General features: G+C 38.1%; 1 pseudogene; it reads left to right on the forward strand.

The window, feature by feature from the left end:
- The first annotated feature begins 2,454 nt into the window (after nt 1–2,454).
- Nucleotides 2,455–14,838, forward strand: LOC124994228 (FAU ubiquitin-like and ribosomal protein S30; annotated as a pseudogene).
- Nucleotides 14,839–15,433: the final 595 nt, after the last annotated feature.

A 15,433-nucleotide genomic window follows, 5' to 3' on the forward strand; every position in this document is an offset into this window, starting at 1 on the left:
TGGAATTGGAGAATATCATGCTAAGTGAAATAAGCCAATCCCAAAAAAACCAAAGGCCAAATGTTTTCCCTGATAAGTGGAAAATGATATATAATGCAGGTGAGGGGTGGGGAGGGTGAGAGAACAATGAGAGGGGGAAGGGGCAGGAGTATGAAAGATGGTGGAATGAGACAGACATCATTACCCTATGTACATGTACGATTACACAAATGGTATGAATCTACATTGTGCACAACCATAGAAACGAAATGATGTACCCCATTTGTGTATAATGAATCAAAATGCAGTCTGTAAAAAAATAAAATAAATAAATAAGTTTTTTTAAAAAGTATGTGCAATATTCTGTACTGGAACATATGAGACCTCAAGAGCTCAGACTGCCTTTGTGGCAAAGAAAAAATAGCAACAGTAATTTAGTAGCCTTACTTCTCTTTCCCCCTTCACTTTCTTCCTTTTCCTCTTTGCCTTCTTCCTGTTTTTCAAACAATCTACCTAAACAAGGGATAAGCAGATAGTCAGAAACAAGGAGGATGATGAAGGAGGAGGGCCAGGTGTGTGCAAGCTTGGATTTTCTCATTACAATAAGGAAAATAATCAATTAGTTGAGATTGTTCATCAAATTAGGCTCTTAAAGAAAGGTGATGCACATAGAAAACATTACCCAATCAACAATATTGGAGTTAGGGATGGAGTATTTCTCATCTCAGGAGCCTGTGCTATTTAATGCTATTAGGCAAAAATGAACTAAATACAAAGTGACTACAGAAGCAGAGATGAAATATTACTTCTGCCCAAAATATGACACTAAGTAGTTCCTGCCATAGTGGGACCTTTTGTAATCTGTTTTTCTAGTGTAATGAAGTGAGAAAATTGAGTCTGCCAAAATTCCCTTCAGGGAAAGTACTGTATTTGTGCAGAAGAAATGCCTTGTCAAACTGCATGTGTTGGAAGCTGAGCAATTGAGAATGTCTGCATGTGGACAGAATGCCTGATATAGAGAAAAGATGAATTTCCTAGTAGCTGCTAAAGAGAGAAGAAGAAAAGAAAGGAGGATAACAAAAGCATACATTGTAATGTCTCACTGAGAACAATTTTTTAGAAAGACCCAAGGGGAAAAAAATCACAAAAGGCTTAAGGTTAGTGAGGAGAAAACAATGAACACAAAAATTCCATCTCCAAGATATCATGGGGTTGAGCGGAGACTGTATGAAAGGAAGGAGAATGATAAATGCCAGAAAAAGGTGTGGCAAATTTGGAGGACACTTGGCCCCCACAGACCATGGTATTAAGGTTTTGAGCCAAGTTTAGCAAATCTCTGAGGGACTGTCACCAGATAGAGTTCTAGGTGTTCCCCTAGAATGGAAAATGAGACCTCAGCACTGGCAGGTTCTTGGCTTACAGACAGAAAGGAATTTCAGGGTGCATCAGAAGAGGACAAATAAAGACTTACTCAGGAAAGCAGGGAGATTTATTTAAAAAAAAATAGAGCAGGAAGCACACACAAGGAATGCGGGGGAGTGTGTTTAGTTGGACATTAATTACTGGTGGAGAGTTCTTTTATAGGAAACTTCTAAATGGTAGCATGAAAGGCATGTGGGTGGCTTCAATTTAATGGCCTCAATTGTTTTGATTGTGGAGCATGGAACAGGTAGGTTACCGTGACCTGGTTCTTCTCAGAATCTCTTTAGGTTGACATTATCTAGTTAACAAATAATGCTTGGATTGTGCCTATATCATGGGTGTTTACCATTATCTTTCTCTCTAGGTTTTTAATCAGTCTAAAAATACACCATGTAAACTAATAGGGCATACAGGCATTAATTAACTGAACTTACAGTACTCTATGATTTATTGAGCCTTTTAAGAAAATAAATCTGGAGGTAAAGAAGAAGGTATTCAGTTATTAGATTTAAAACCATAGTCCTTCTTTCCTGCCCTGTTTGTCTCCTTTCTACCTGTCCTTATTTTTTTCTATCCTACCTCTGGACCTGTTGCCCAAATGATAGAGGTAACACGTTTTTTTGTTTTCATGTATAATTTTGTTTTTAAACTTCTCCAGTCTTGGGCTGGGGTTGTAGATCAGTGAAAGAGCACTTGCCTAGCATGTGTGAGGCACTGGGTTCCATCCTCAGCACCACCTATAAATAAATTAAATAAAGATCCATCGATGACTTAAAAAAATTTAAAAAAAAAAACTTATTCAGTTTTCTTTGAATTCAGGTGGCAAAGTTTGATCTCAGATGAAATCATTCTAAACCAGGTCACCCCCTCACTTGACTACCAAACTACTAGACCCCTGGTAAGGGAAGGGGAAGCCAACTCTAACATAGCTGATGTGTGAGTAGGCCCTTTGGGATTCAATGTCAATGTCATAGGAAAACTACAGACACTACAGTGACTACAGAAAGCAGGGTGGGGAGCAAGAGTCAAAAAAGGAATGATTTAAGAGAGAATATGGGCGCGGAGCAGGACCAGGCTCTGTTCAACGGGGACATGGAGTCGGAGGCTGGTGCTGCGACCTCTTCCACTGCGGATCTGGCCATCCCCGAGGAGGACTCCAACAACACAGGCAAAGAAAAATATAGACAAATGGGATCACATCAAACGAAGACTCTTGTGCACAGCAAAGGAAACAAGGAAAAGTAATGAGATGATCAGTAAAATGGGAGGAAATATTTACAAAATATTTATTCTATGAAAATTCACATCCAGAATATACATGGAACTCAATAAACTCAACAGAAAGAAATTCAGTGAAATGAACAAATGATCTGACTAGGCACTCCTTAAAAGAAGATAAAGTAATGGCCATGAAGTTTATGAAAAATCACTCGACATCACCACTCATCAAGGAATTGCAAATAAAAATCACAATGAGACAACATCTGACCCCAGTTGGAATGGGTATAATCAAAAAGACAAACCAAGCCCCCCAAAAAATGCTATCAAGGATGTGGAGAAAGTGGAAATTTTACATATTGTTTGTGGGAATGTAAATCAGTACAGTCATTATGGAAAACTGGAAGTTCCTCAAAAAACTAAAAACTAACATGCAATTCAGCTATTCTACTACTGAGTAGCCAATGGAAATGAAATCAATATATTAAAGAGATACCTACATGTTCACCTTTATTGCAGCACTATTCTCAGAAGCTAAGATTTGAGGTCAATTTAATTATTTTTTTGTTGGTGGTTGAATGGAAAAAGAAAATGTGGTATATACATATATATATATATTAATAAGATTATTCAGCCATTAAAAATAATAAAAACCTGTCATATGCAGCAACATGAACAGAAAGGAGGACAATATGTTAAGTGAAATACATCAGACACAGGAAGACAAATGTCACATGATTTTTGCTACATGGAAACTAAAAACATGAATTCAATAGATGTAAAGAATAGAATCACAGTCACTAGAGGTCAGAAAGAATTTGAAGGAGGTTTGGTATAGGGGGTTAGTCCTAATGTTCTACAGCACAGTAGGGGACTGACTGTACTTTCCAACAAGTTATCACATATTTATAAAGAGATTTTTAAAGGAAGAGTTGAAGTTTCCTAATACAAGTAATTGCTAAATATATAAGGAGATGAAAATGCTAAATTATCCTAGTTTGATCATTAGGTATTGTTTATAGGTGTTGAATTGCCACAATGTGTCTTATAAATGTATACAACTAATAATGTCAAAAAGAAATTTTCTTGAAAAAATCAATATAATCTCTTGAGACATTTTCTATGTAATATTTTAAATTAAAATATTCAGAATCATGAAAATGATAATTAATATTTACTTGTAGATATTCCTAAGTTCAAAACCTTTAATCATCCTAGAGTTGTTTTTGTTGTTGTTGTTTCCTCCTCTGAGGTGCCGGGGACTCGAACCATAGCCCCTGCACATGCTAGGTGAGCACTGTCCAATATGAGCTATTTCTTCAGCTCCCCTTCAATCATTTTAAATGCCCCACCTCATACCAGATTTAAAATTATACCAAGGAAATTCTGGAAGCTCCTTTGCAGTGACAAATAACATATTCCCTTTCATTATTTTATCTTTTTCTCTGTATATAAAGCATGAGGGTTTTTATCTTGTCTTTCATAGTAACAGGTACTTCATTGACTGGAATTATGAAAGTTTTTTTTTTTTCTAGAATGCTTTCCTTTCCATGAAATTCTAAAGAAATTCCTTATTTTATCTCATCTTATTTGACTGAAATTACTTACACTGTACAAGTGCTGACAGACTACTTCTCCTGAGAGAACACTGCAACCTCTCCTTTTATTTATTATTTTTCTTTTTTGGGAAAGTACTTAAGGAAAACATGGTTTCACTCTTGAAAAATTAATTGTTCTGAAATAACTAAACAAAGATTTAGCAAATAACTTTTGGAACAGTCATAAAATGTATACATGAATCCAGATTACTAGAAATATTTCATGCAGACACAGTTTGTAAGACAATTTTAATGCATTCTGTAAATAAATTCTGTAATGAAAAAATGTTGTGTGTTTTATCTGTGAAAAAGTAAGTACAGCCGCTATGTTAATAAACTTGTGCTATTTGAAGAACTTTCCAAACTTTGAGGTAAAGTCTAATTTCTTTTAATTCCAAAAAAAAAAAAAGAATGTTTCAGACAGCAAGCCAGGCATACCTAGTGCCATATGAATCTCCTAGAAGGCCAAAGTCCAAGAAACTCCTGATGAACTCACAGGATAGATGTTGATATATACCCAGACCTTTTCCTGCCATCTAAAAATGGCTTCTTTTTAATGAACTTGTTGGCCAAGCAGATATGAAGATCCCTGCTACAGAGATCACCAGTAATTAACGTCCAACTAAACTAAGTTTGTTCTGAAGCTGTTTTCATACTTTGAGTTCCTGTGCAACAAACTTGCACCTAACTTAAAATATAAACAAACTGTCATCTAGCAGAAAGTATCCTCATAACAAATATCAGAGTTTCACCCAATCACAAGTTGCCAATTGATCAGACCATGTCCATATAAAGCAAATGCCAGAGCTGTAACCAGTCAAAGAAGTATTTCTGTATGTCACCTCTCTTTCCTGTCTATAAATCCTGCCTGCCCAATATGCTAGGTCGAGCTACCTGAATTTCTCCCAGTTCAGGGGGCTACCCAATTCATGAATTGATATTTATCCAAATAAACTCTGCTAAATTAATGTATCTGTTTTTCTTTTGACACTGGTGACACATTAGAAGAGGGGGAAATAAAGAAGATTTGGAGTTGTAAGCAGAATGCACCATGGACCTAAAGAAAGAATGGTAGTTAATATAAAATGCACAGGGTCCAGTACTGGAAATTGTTACCGCCTCAAAGACACCAATGCAACTATTTTGGTATAAAAATTTTTCAAAAGGAAATTGCCTCAATTCATATGCCAATGTTTTGGTTATGCAAAAATTAGAGTTTGAAAGGGCTTCTGCCTGTGTGTTAAGATTCAAAGAACTTTTGCTATGATAGATGCAACACAAGGTGGGTAATACATTTTAGAAAACAGGACCAATTGAAGGACATTGCTCTAATAATAATTTGAGAAAAAAAAAACATAAAAAAATAGAGTTCAAAAGTCTCCCTCTACCATCCTGTCCCTCTATCCCAGAGTGAAAAACTTTTTATCACTTCAGATCTGAAAGAGATTGCAGAAATAACCTACTCCCTCCTCCTCTCCCTATCCACTTTGACCCTAATGGCTGATACCCACCTTTGTATCAAGGCTTTCCTAGTCCATAAATGTCTGAAATTCTACATGACATTCTGACATACAGATCATTTACCTAAGAAATTCCACAGCTTCCCAAATTTGATTCTTGTCCCTTGTGTTAGTTTTTCATCACTGGGACCAAAACACCTGACAAGAACAACTTACAAGAGGAAAAGATTATTTGAACTCAGTTTCAGAGATCAAGTCTATGGTTGACTGTCTCCATGGCCCTGGGCCCAAGATGAGGCAGAACATCATGGCAGAAAGGTGAGGAAAAGGAGCATTACTCCACTCATGGTGACCAGGAAGAAGGAGAGAAGGAAGAGACAGAGAGACGAGATATAATCTCCAAGGGCGGGGGCGATCCAAGATGGCGGCCTAGAGGGAGACTGCACCCCCAGTCGCTCCAGAACCCAGGAGTTAAGAAGGGGAGGCATTGAGAGACTCGGACTGAAGTGGAGCCACGGGTGAGTCTGCCCACTGGGTAAAGCTCGGCCCGGGTGGCAGGCCCAGATAGAGGTGGCTTATCGGAGCCGGGCAGGGCAGCTAGAGTCATCCACAGGCAGTCCTGCGCACTCCGGCGGTGGGCCCCGCCCACACAGCCAGCTTCTCCAGGTTCTCGGAACGGAAGTGGCCCGCTAGTGAGAGCCTTTCTGAACAGAGCAGGCTCCGAGTCCCGGAGCCGCTGCAGTGCAGTGTACTCCTGCAAAGAACCAGCGGAGAGCCTCGATCTGCAATTAGCCTCAGGGATAAGGGCAGGGCAGCCGGAGACCTCTTCAGGCGGCTCTGCCCACTCCGGCTGCGGGCTCTCTTCACGGGGCGATCCAAGATGGCGGCCTAGAGGGAGACTGCACCCCCGGTCGCTCCAGAACCCAGGAGCTAAGAGGGGGAGGCACAGAGAGACTCGGACTGAAATAGAGCCACGGGTGAGTCTGCCCACTGGGTAAAGCTCAGCCCGGGTGGCAGGCCCAGATAGAGGTGGCTTAGCAGAGCCGGGCAGGGCAGCTTGAGTCTTCCCAAGGTAGTCTTACACACTCCGGCAGTGGGCTCTTCCCACACGGCCAGCTGCACGGTGCAGGCCCACAGTGAGAGCATTTCCGCACAGAGCCAGTTCCAAAACGTGGAACCAGTAGGGGGCTAGGGGCAGTATTCTTCGAATGAGCTGCTTTATCAGATTCCTCCAAGACATCAGGCTACTGAAGGCTGGGAGGTGATACACTGGAAATCTACTGGGACACTATAAGCCAATAGTGGAAAACTGCAATATCTCAGGGTCCCACTGACAACTGACCATTATGAGAAAACAAGGGAAGAAAATGTCCCAAACAAACCTAGATACTACATCAATAAAACCCAATGACAGCACAGCAGAAGAAATGTCAGAAAGGGAGTTCAGAATGTACGTAATTAAAACGATCAGGGAAGCTAATGAGGAGATGAAAGAGCAAATGCAGGCACTGAAGGAGGAGATGAAAGAGCAAATGCAGGCATTAAATGATCACACCAATAAACAGTTAAAAGACCAAATACGGGAAGCAAGAGATCATTTCAATAAAGAGTTAGAGATACTGAAAAAAAACCAAACTGAAATCCTTGAAATGAAGGAAACAATAAACCAAGTTAAAAACTCCATAGAAAGCATAACCAATAGGGTAGAACACCTGGAAGACAGAACCTCAGACATTGAAGACAAAATATTTAACCTTGAAAACAAAGTTGAACAAACAGAGAAGATGGTAAGAAATCATGAACAGAATCTCCAAGAACTATGGGATATCATGAAAAGGCCAAATTTGAGAATTATTGGGATTGAGGAAGGCTTAGAGAAACAAACCAAAGGAATGAACAATCTATTCAATGAAATAATAACAGAAAATTTCCCAAATCTGAAGAATGAAATGGAAAACCAAGTACAAGAGGCTTATAGAACTCCAAACATACAAAATTACAACAGACCCACACCAAGGCACATTATTATGAAAATACCTAACATACAAAATAAAGACAGAATTTTAAAGGCCGCGAGAGAAAAGAATCAAATTACATTCAGGGGGAAACCAATAAGAATATCAGCAGATTTTTCAATCCAGACCCTAAAAGCTAGAAGGGCCTGGAACAACATATACCAAGCCCTGAAAGAAAATGGATGCCAACCAAGAATCTTATACCCAGCAAAACTTACCTTCAAATTTGACGATGAAATAAGATCCTTCCATGATAAACAAAAGCTAAAGGAATTTACAAAAAGAAAGCCAGCATTACAGAACATTCTCAGCAAAATATTCCATGAGGAAGAGATGAAAAACAACGATGCAAATCAGCAACAGGAGGCGCTAGCCTAAAGGAATAGCCAAATAAAGGAGAAACCAAATCATGTCAAAAACAAATATGAGTCAATTGACTGGGAATACAAATCATATCACAATAATAACCCTGAATGTTAATGGCCTGAATTCATCAATCAAAAGACACAGACTGGCAGATTGGATTAAAAAGAAAAATCCAACAATATGCTGCCTGCAAAAGACTCATCTCATAGAAAGAGACACCCATAGACTAAAGGTGAAAGGATGGGGAAAAACATACCATGCACATGGACACAGCAAAAAAGCTGGAGTATCCATCCTCATCTCAGATAATGTGGACTTCAAACCAAAACTAGTCAGAAGGGATAAAGAAGGACATTACATGCTGCTTAAGGGAAGCATAAATCAGCAAGACATAACAATCATAAATATCTATGCCCCGAACATTGGCTCATCCACGTACGTCAAACAAATCCTTCTCAATTCCAGAAATCAAATAGACCACAACACAATAATACTAGGCGATTTTAACACACCTCTCTCACCACTGGATAGATCGTCCAAACAAAAATTGAATAAAGAAACTATAGATCTCAACAACACAATCAGCAATTTAGACTTAACGGACATATATAGAATATACCATCCAACAAAGAATGAATACACTTTCTTCTCAGCAGCACATGGATCCTTCTCTAAAATAGACCATATTTTATGCCACAAAGCTACTGTTAGCAAATACAAGAAGATAGAGATACTACCTTGTACTCTATCAGATCATAATGGATGAAATTAGAAATAAATGACAGAATAAAAAACAGAAACTTCTCCAATACCTGGAGACTAAATAATACACTATTATATGATGAATGGATAACAGAAGACATCAGGAGGGAAATAAAAAAATTCTTAGAAGTAAACGAGAACAAAGACACATCATATCAAATCTCTGGACACTATGAAAGCAGTACTTAGAGGAAGATTTATTTCATGGGGTGCATTCAAAAAAAGAAGTAGAAATCAACAAATAAACGACTTAACACTACAGCTCAAAGCACTAGAAAAAGAAGAGCAGACCAATACCAAAAGTAGTAGAAGACAGGAAATAGTTAAAATCAGAGCCGAAATCAACGAAATCGAAACAAAAGAAACAATCGGAAAAATTAATAAAATAAATAGTTGGTTCTTTGAAAAAATAAATAAAATTGATAAACCCTTAGCCACACTAACAAAGAGAAAGAGGGAGAAAACTCAAATTACTAAAATTCGGAATGAACAAGGAAACATCACAACAGACACGAGTGAAATACAAAACATAATAAGAAGCTATTTCGAAAATCTATACTCCAACAAAACAGAAAACCTTGAAGACATCAACAAATTTCTAGAGACATATGAACTACCTAAACTGAACGAGGAGGACATACACAACTTAAATAAACCAATTTCAAGCAATGAAATAGAAGAGGTCATCAAAAGCCTACCAACAAAGAAAAGTCCAGGACCAGATGGGTTCTCAGCCGAGTTCTACAAAACCTTTAAAGAAGAGCTCATTCCAATACTCCTCAAACTATTCCATGAAATAGAAGAGGAGGGAACCCTACCAAACTCGTTCTATGAAGCCAATATCACCCTGATACCTAAACCAGACAGAGACACATCAAGGAAAGAAAATTTCAGACCAATATCCTTAATGAACATCGATGCAAAAATTCTCAACAAAATTTTAGCAAATCGCATACAAATATATATTAAAAAGATAGTGCACCACGATCAAGTGGGTTTTATCCCAGGGATGCAAGGTTGGTTCAACATTCGGAAATCAATAAATGTCATTCACCATATCAACAGACTTAAAGTTAAGAATCACATGATTATTTCAATAGATGCAGAAAAAGCATTTGATAAAATACAGCATCCCTTCATGCTCAAAACACTAGAAAAATTGGGGTAATGGGAACATTCCTAAACATTATAAAGGCCATCTACGCTAAGCCCATGGCTAATATCATTCTAAATGGTGAAAAACTGAAAGTGTTCCCCCTAAAAACTGGAACAAGGCAGGGATGCCCTCTTTCACCGCTTCTATTCAACATCGTCCTTGAGACTCTAGCCAGAGCAATCAGACAAACCAAGAAATTAAAGGGATACGAATAGGAAAAGAAGAACTCAAACTATCCCTGTTCGCTGATGACATGATTATATATTTAGAGGAACCTGGAAATTCCACCAGAAAACTTTTAGAACTCATAAGTGAATTCAGTAAAGTAGCAGGTTACAAGATCAATGCTCATAAATCCAATGCATTTTTATACATAAGTGATGAATCTTCAGAAAGAGAAATTAGGAAAACTACCCCATTCACAATAGCATCGAAAAAAATAAAATACTTGGGAATCAATCTCACAAAAGAGGTGAAAGACCTCTACAATGAGAACTACAGAACACTAAAGAAAGAAATTCAAGAAAACCTTAGAAGATGGAAAGATCTCCCATGTTCCTGGATAGGCAGAATTAATATCGTCAAAATGGCTATACTACCTAAAGTTCTATACAGATTCAATGCAATTCCAATTAAAATCCCAATGATGTACCTCGCAGAAATAGAGCAAGCAATTATGAAATTCATCTGGAAGAATAAAAAACCTAGAGTAGCTAAAGCAATCCTCAGTAGCAAGAGCGAAGCAGGGGGTATTGCAATACCAGATCTTCAACTCTACTACAAAGCAATAGTAACAAAAACGGCTGGTATTGGTACCAAAATAGACAGGTAGATCAATGGTACAGAATAGAGGACATGGACACAAACCCAAATAAATACAATTTTCTCATACTAGACAAAGGTTCCAACAATATGCAATGGAGAAAAGATAGCCTCTTCAACAAATGGTGCTGGGAAAACTGGAAAACTATATGCAATAGAATGAAACTAAACCCCTATCTCTCACCCTACACAAAACTCAACTCAAAATGGATCAAGGACCTCGGAATCAGACCAGAGACCCTGCATCTTATAGAAGAAAAAGTAGGTCCAAATCTTCAACTTGTTGGCTCAGGATCAGATTTCCTTAACAGGACTCCCATAGCACAAGAAATAAAAGCAAGAATAAACAACTGGGATAGATTCAAACTAAAAAGCTTTCTCTCAGCAAAGGAAACTATCAGAAATGTGAAGAGAGAGCCTACAGAGTGGGAGAATATCTTTGCCAACCATACCTCAGATAGAGCGCTAATTTCCAGAATCTATAAAGAACTCAAAAAACTCTACACGAAGAATACAAATAATCCAATCAACAAATGGGCTAAGGAAATGAACAGACACTTCACAGAAGAAGATGTACAAGTAATCACCAGATATATGAAAAAATGTTCAACATCCCTAGTAATAAGGGAAATGCAAATCAAAACTACCCTAAGATTTCATCTCACCCCAATTAGAATGGCGATTATCAAGAATACAAGCAACAATAGGTGTTGGCGAGGATGTGGTGAAAAAGGAACACTCATACATTGCTGGTGGGGTTGCAAATTAGTGCAACCACTCTGGAAAGCAGTGTGGAGATTCCTCAGAAAGCTTGGGATGGAAACACCATTTGACCCAGCTATCCCACTCCTTGGCCTATACCCAAAGGACTTAAAATCAGCATACTACAGAGATACAGCCACATCAATGTTCATTGCTGCTCAATTCACCATAGCCAGATTGTGGAACCAACCTAGATGCCCTTCAGTTGATGAATGGATAAAGAAACTGTGGCATATTTATACAATGGAATATTACTCCGCAATGAAGAATGATAAAATTATGGCATTTGTAGGCAAATGGTCGAAATTGGAGAATATCATGCTAAGTGAGATAAGCCAATCTCAAAAAACTAAAGGACGAATGATCTCGCTGATAAGCGGATGAGGACATATAATGGGGGGTGGGACGGGCTAGCATTAGGTTTAGGGTTAGGTTTAGAGTTAGGCTAAGGAGAGCAGTAAGAATGAAGGAAAGAAGGACTGTGTAGAGGGAAAAGAGGGGTGGGAGGGGTGGGAGGGGTGGGAGGGGTGGGGGGGAGGGGAAAAATATAATAAACATCATTACCCTATGTAAATGTAAAAAAAAAAAAAAAAAAAAAAAAAAAAAATCTCCAAGGGCACACTCCCATGACTCACCTGCCTACAGTTACCACCCAATTAGTTCGTCCAAACTAAGATGAACTGATTAGGTTATAGCTTTCACAATCCAATAATTTCACCTCTGAATATTCCTTCATTAACATAGGATTGGGGGCACCTTATATTCAATCCATAATATCTCTCTATATATATTCCACAAACTTTGCCCTACTTCTGGTCTTTGCTCTGGCCACTTTTGACCCCCAGGACATTGCATACTTTGCACAGCTCTCTGAAAGAAGCACTTTTATTGCCTTAGGTGAGAACTCTGCACCCTTGCTCCCAGATCCAAGATGTAAAAAGGAGAGCACCTAGATATTCACCCAGATGTTTTATGCTGTCAGAGACCTAAATGGAAACATTTAAATAAACACAAGCAATATGCAAGGTATACTGGGTCTTTCTGCAATATTCCAACACCTGAAAGGATAAAAATGAAGAGGTATACCTAAAGCAAGAATATTACATATAAAGATTCTAGAGTAGTCCCAATTTGTGTGTGACCAATTTATTTACTTGAATTCTAATCTCTTCTAATTTTTTTTTTCCATAAAGCAATTTAAGGATCATTTCCAAAGGATCCTCTTTACTGCAGGCCATTTGGAGGGGGAAAAGTGGAAGCTACCTTCATAAGTAGATTACAAAATTGTATACTCAAATCTACTATAAGCAGTGCTCTGAAAATTTCCTGATCGGTCTGGCAGTTTCATTATGTAGAGGAAGTGAGTAGGGGAATTGCCACTCTGTGGCAAATCCTGACCAGTAGAGAGGAATTTGTTGGTGAAGTGGAAATGGCAATTATGTTACAAGTATCTTGGGAAATTCCTGCCAGTTAGAACTGGATAAGCACAAGGCACGTACTTTGTGACCACAAAGTGTGAAGAAACAGAACTGGTGAAGTATGCAATTGCTGTCTCCAAGTACTTGAAGAGCATCCATGTGGAAGAAAGTTTTGATTATTTTACTTATTCCTAAAAAAGTAAAATCAGGTCTGATGAATTAGAATTTCGGGGTAATAGATTTCAGTCATTGAAAGAAATAACTTCCAAAACTATTCAATACAATTCAAGAATTTGGCAACTATAAGGCAAATTTGGGGGTATAAATGAAAAGTAGTTGTACAAGGAAGTTGAAGATGTCCCAGGGAAAGTTACAGTAGCAAAAGGCTTTAAGTTGAAGGAACTCTAAGAGATATTTCACAACACTGAAAGCATAAAGGATACGTGTTCTCATCTAATCCAAACTTGGAAAAGAGAATGAGAATCAGACAAGACATAGAAAAGAGGCCATCTCCATACCCTGAATAAGACGATGAGAAATAGGCAAGCACTGTTCAAACTACTGAAGATAGGTTTATTTTAAAAATAAAGCACTTGAATTATCAATGAGTTCAATATTTCAAATTATACTATACTAAGTAATTATTAATTTCACTACTTTTCATAACTAAAATAATTGTTAATGTTTTGACAAAGAGTGCAGAATAATTGCAATATTTTTCTTTGATTACTAAGATTGTTTTACATGGTTTTAAAATTGCCCATTTCCGTGGTCACAGAGCAAGAACTGCCTCCATGAGAAAAGTCCTTATCAGTCAATAAGATTTTTTTTTTTACTACTACTGGATTTGAAATCATTTTAAGTGCAGTAAGTTTATTAATAAACAAAGAAAAGAATTAAGTGTTAGGGGAAAATGGGTTTAATATGTATGAGTACTTATTTAGAGATAATCCCATGGTTTTAAAAAAACAAAAAAGGATACAACTGCTTCAGAATCTAGAAAACTGTTCCCAGAAGGAAGGGAAAGGAAACTTTTCCTTAGATGTTACATCAGAGCCAATAATAAGGATGCATATTAAGCAACAAGCAGATCTTAATCAAGAATAAAAGTCATCTGCTTCAAAGTAAAATCTGTCACAGCCTCATCATCTAAAATGAAGTTTCCAAATTTAAGAATACACCAATGCACACAGAGATGTGACTCATTTTCACTCTCAAAACCAGCAACATTCTGTTTGTATTGCTCCCTGAGGTCACTGCCAATTTTTCCACTGCTGTTCTGTGTCTTTATATTCTAGCCCACAAATGCTGCTGAAGGCATTAGGGCTGAACACCAAATTATGTGTCCAACAAACCAAGTCCACATGCCAAAAAAAGTTTATAAAAATAAATGACTGCAAAAAAAAAAAAAAAAAAATGACTGCTCTTTCTTGACTCCATCTTCATGGTAGAGGCAGCTCGGGCCGCGGCTCAGTCCACGCCCAAGAGCTACACACCCTCAAAGTAACCGGCCAGGAGAGGGTCGCCCAAGATTAAGGTTTTTGTAGCCCCACTGGAGGGTTTCGCCCCAGAAGATCAAGTCGTGCTCTTGGTAGGCACACCGCTGGAGGATGAGGCTACTCTAGGCCAGTGTGGTGTGGAGGCCGTGACCACTTTGGCAGTAGCCGGCCGCATGCTTGGAGGTAAAGTCCATGGTTCTTTGGCTCGTGCTGGAAAAGTGAGAGGTCAAACTCCCAAGGTAGCCTAACAGGAGAAGGAGAAGAAGACAGGCCGGGCCAAGAGGTGGATATAGTACAACCAGCGCTTTGTCAATGTGTGCCCACCCTTGGCAAGAAGAAAGGCCCCAATGCCAACTCTTAAGTCCTATGTAATCTTTGTTTTCTCTAATAAAGCCACTTCATCCAGACAAAAAATAAAATAAAAATAAAAAAATATAAATGACTACATCATAGCTTCCCCCAACCACCACCTGAACTTAAATGGATCAAAATAAATACTTCTTTTGAGCAAAAGAACAAGGAAACAGGAAAAACAATGAGAATGTTAAATTAGGCTTCATGTATATCACAGAATATTTCTTCTGAAACTTGTTTCATATTGTTACCCTAAAAAAATCTGAATATGGACTAGTTTTAAGGTAATTAGAAAACTCTTATATTTAGGTATTGAAACCATACTTATATATGGTTCTTGCTATATGCCCATTACTATTCTAAGTACTTTATGAATATTAACTCAGGGAACCATATCATCAAGTCTTTCAGGTATTCTTATTTATTCCATTTTATAGATGAGTAAACTAAGGCCCAGAACAGTTAAGTAACTTGCCCCAGATCTTACAGTTAGTAATAGTAAAGCTGAAATTTGAACACAGGCAGACTGGCTACTGAGTGTGCTCTGTTGTCTATGCCATGACATGTTGTCCATTTTTCCCCTCAGCAGTGTAATTTGCCAT

This window comes from Sciurus carolinensis, chromosome 10, assembly GCF_902686445.1.
Source record: "Sciurus carolinensis chromosome 10, mSciCar1.2, whole genome shotgun sequence".
In the NCBI taxonomy this organism is placed as follows: domain Eukaryota; kingdom Metazoa; phylum Chordata; class Mammalia; order Rodentia; family Sciuridae; genus Sciurus; species Sciurus carolinensis.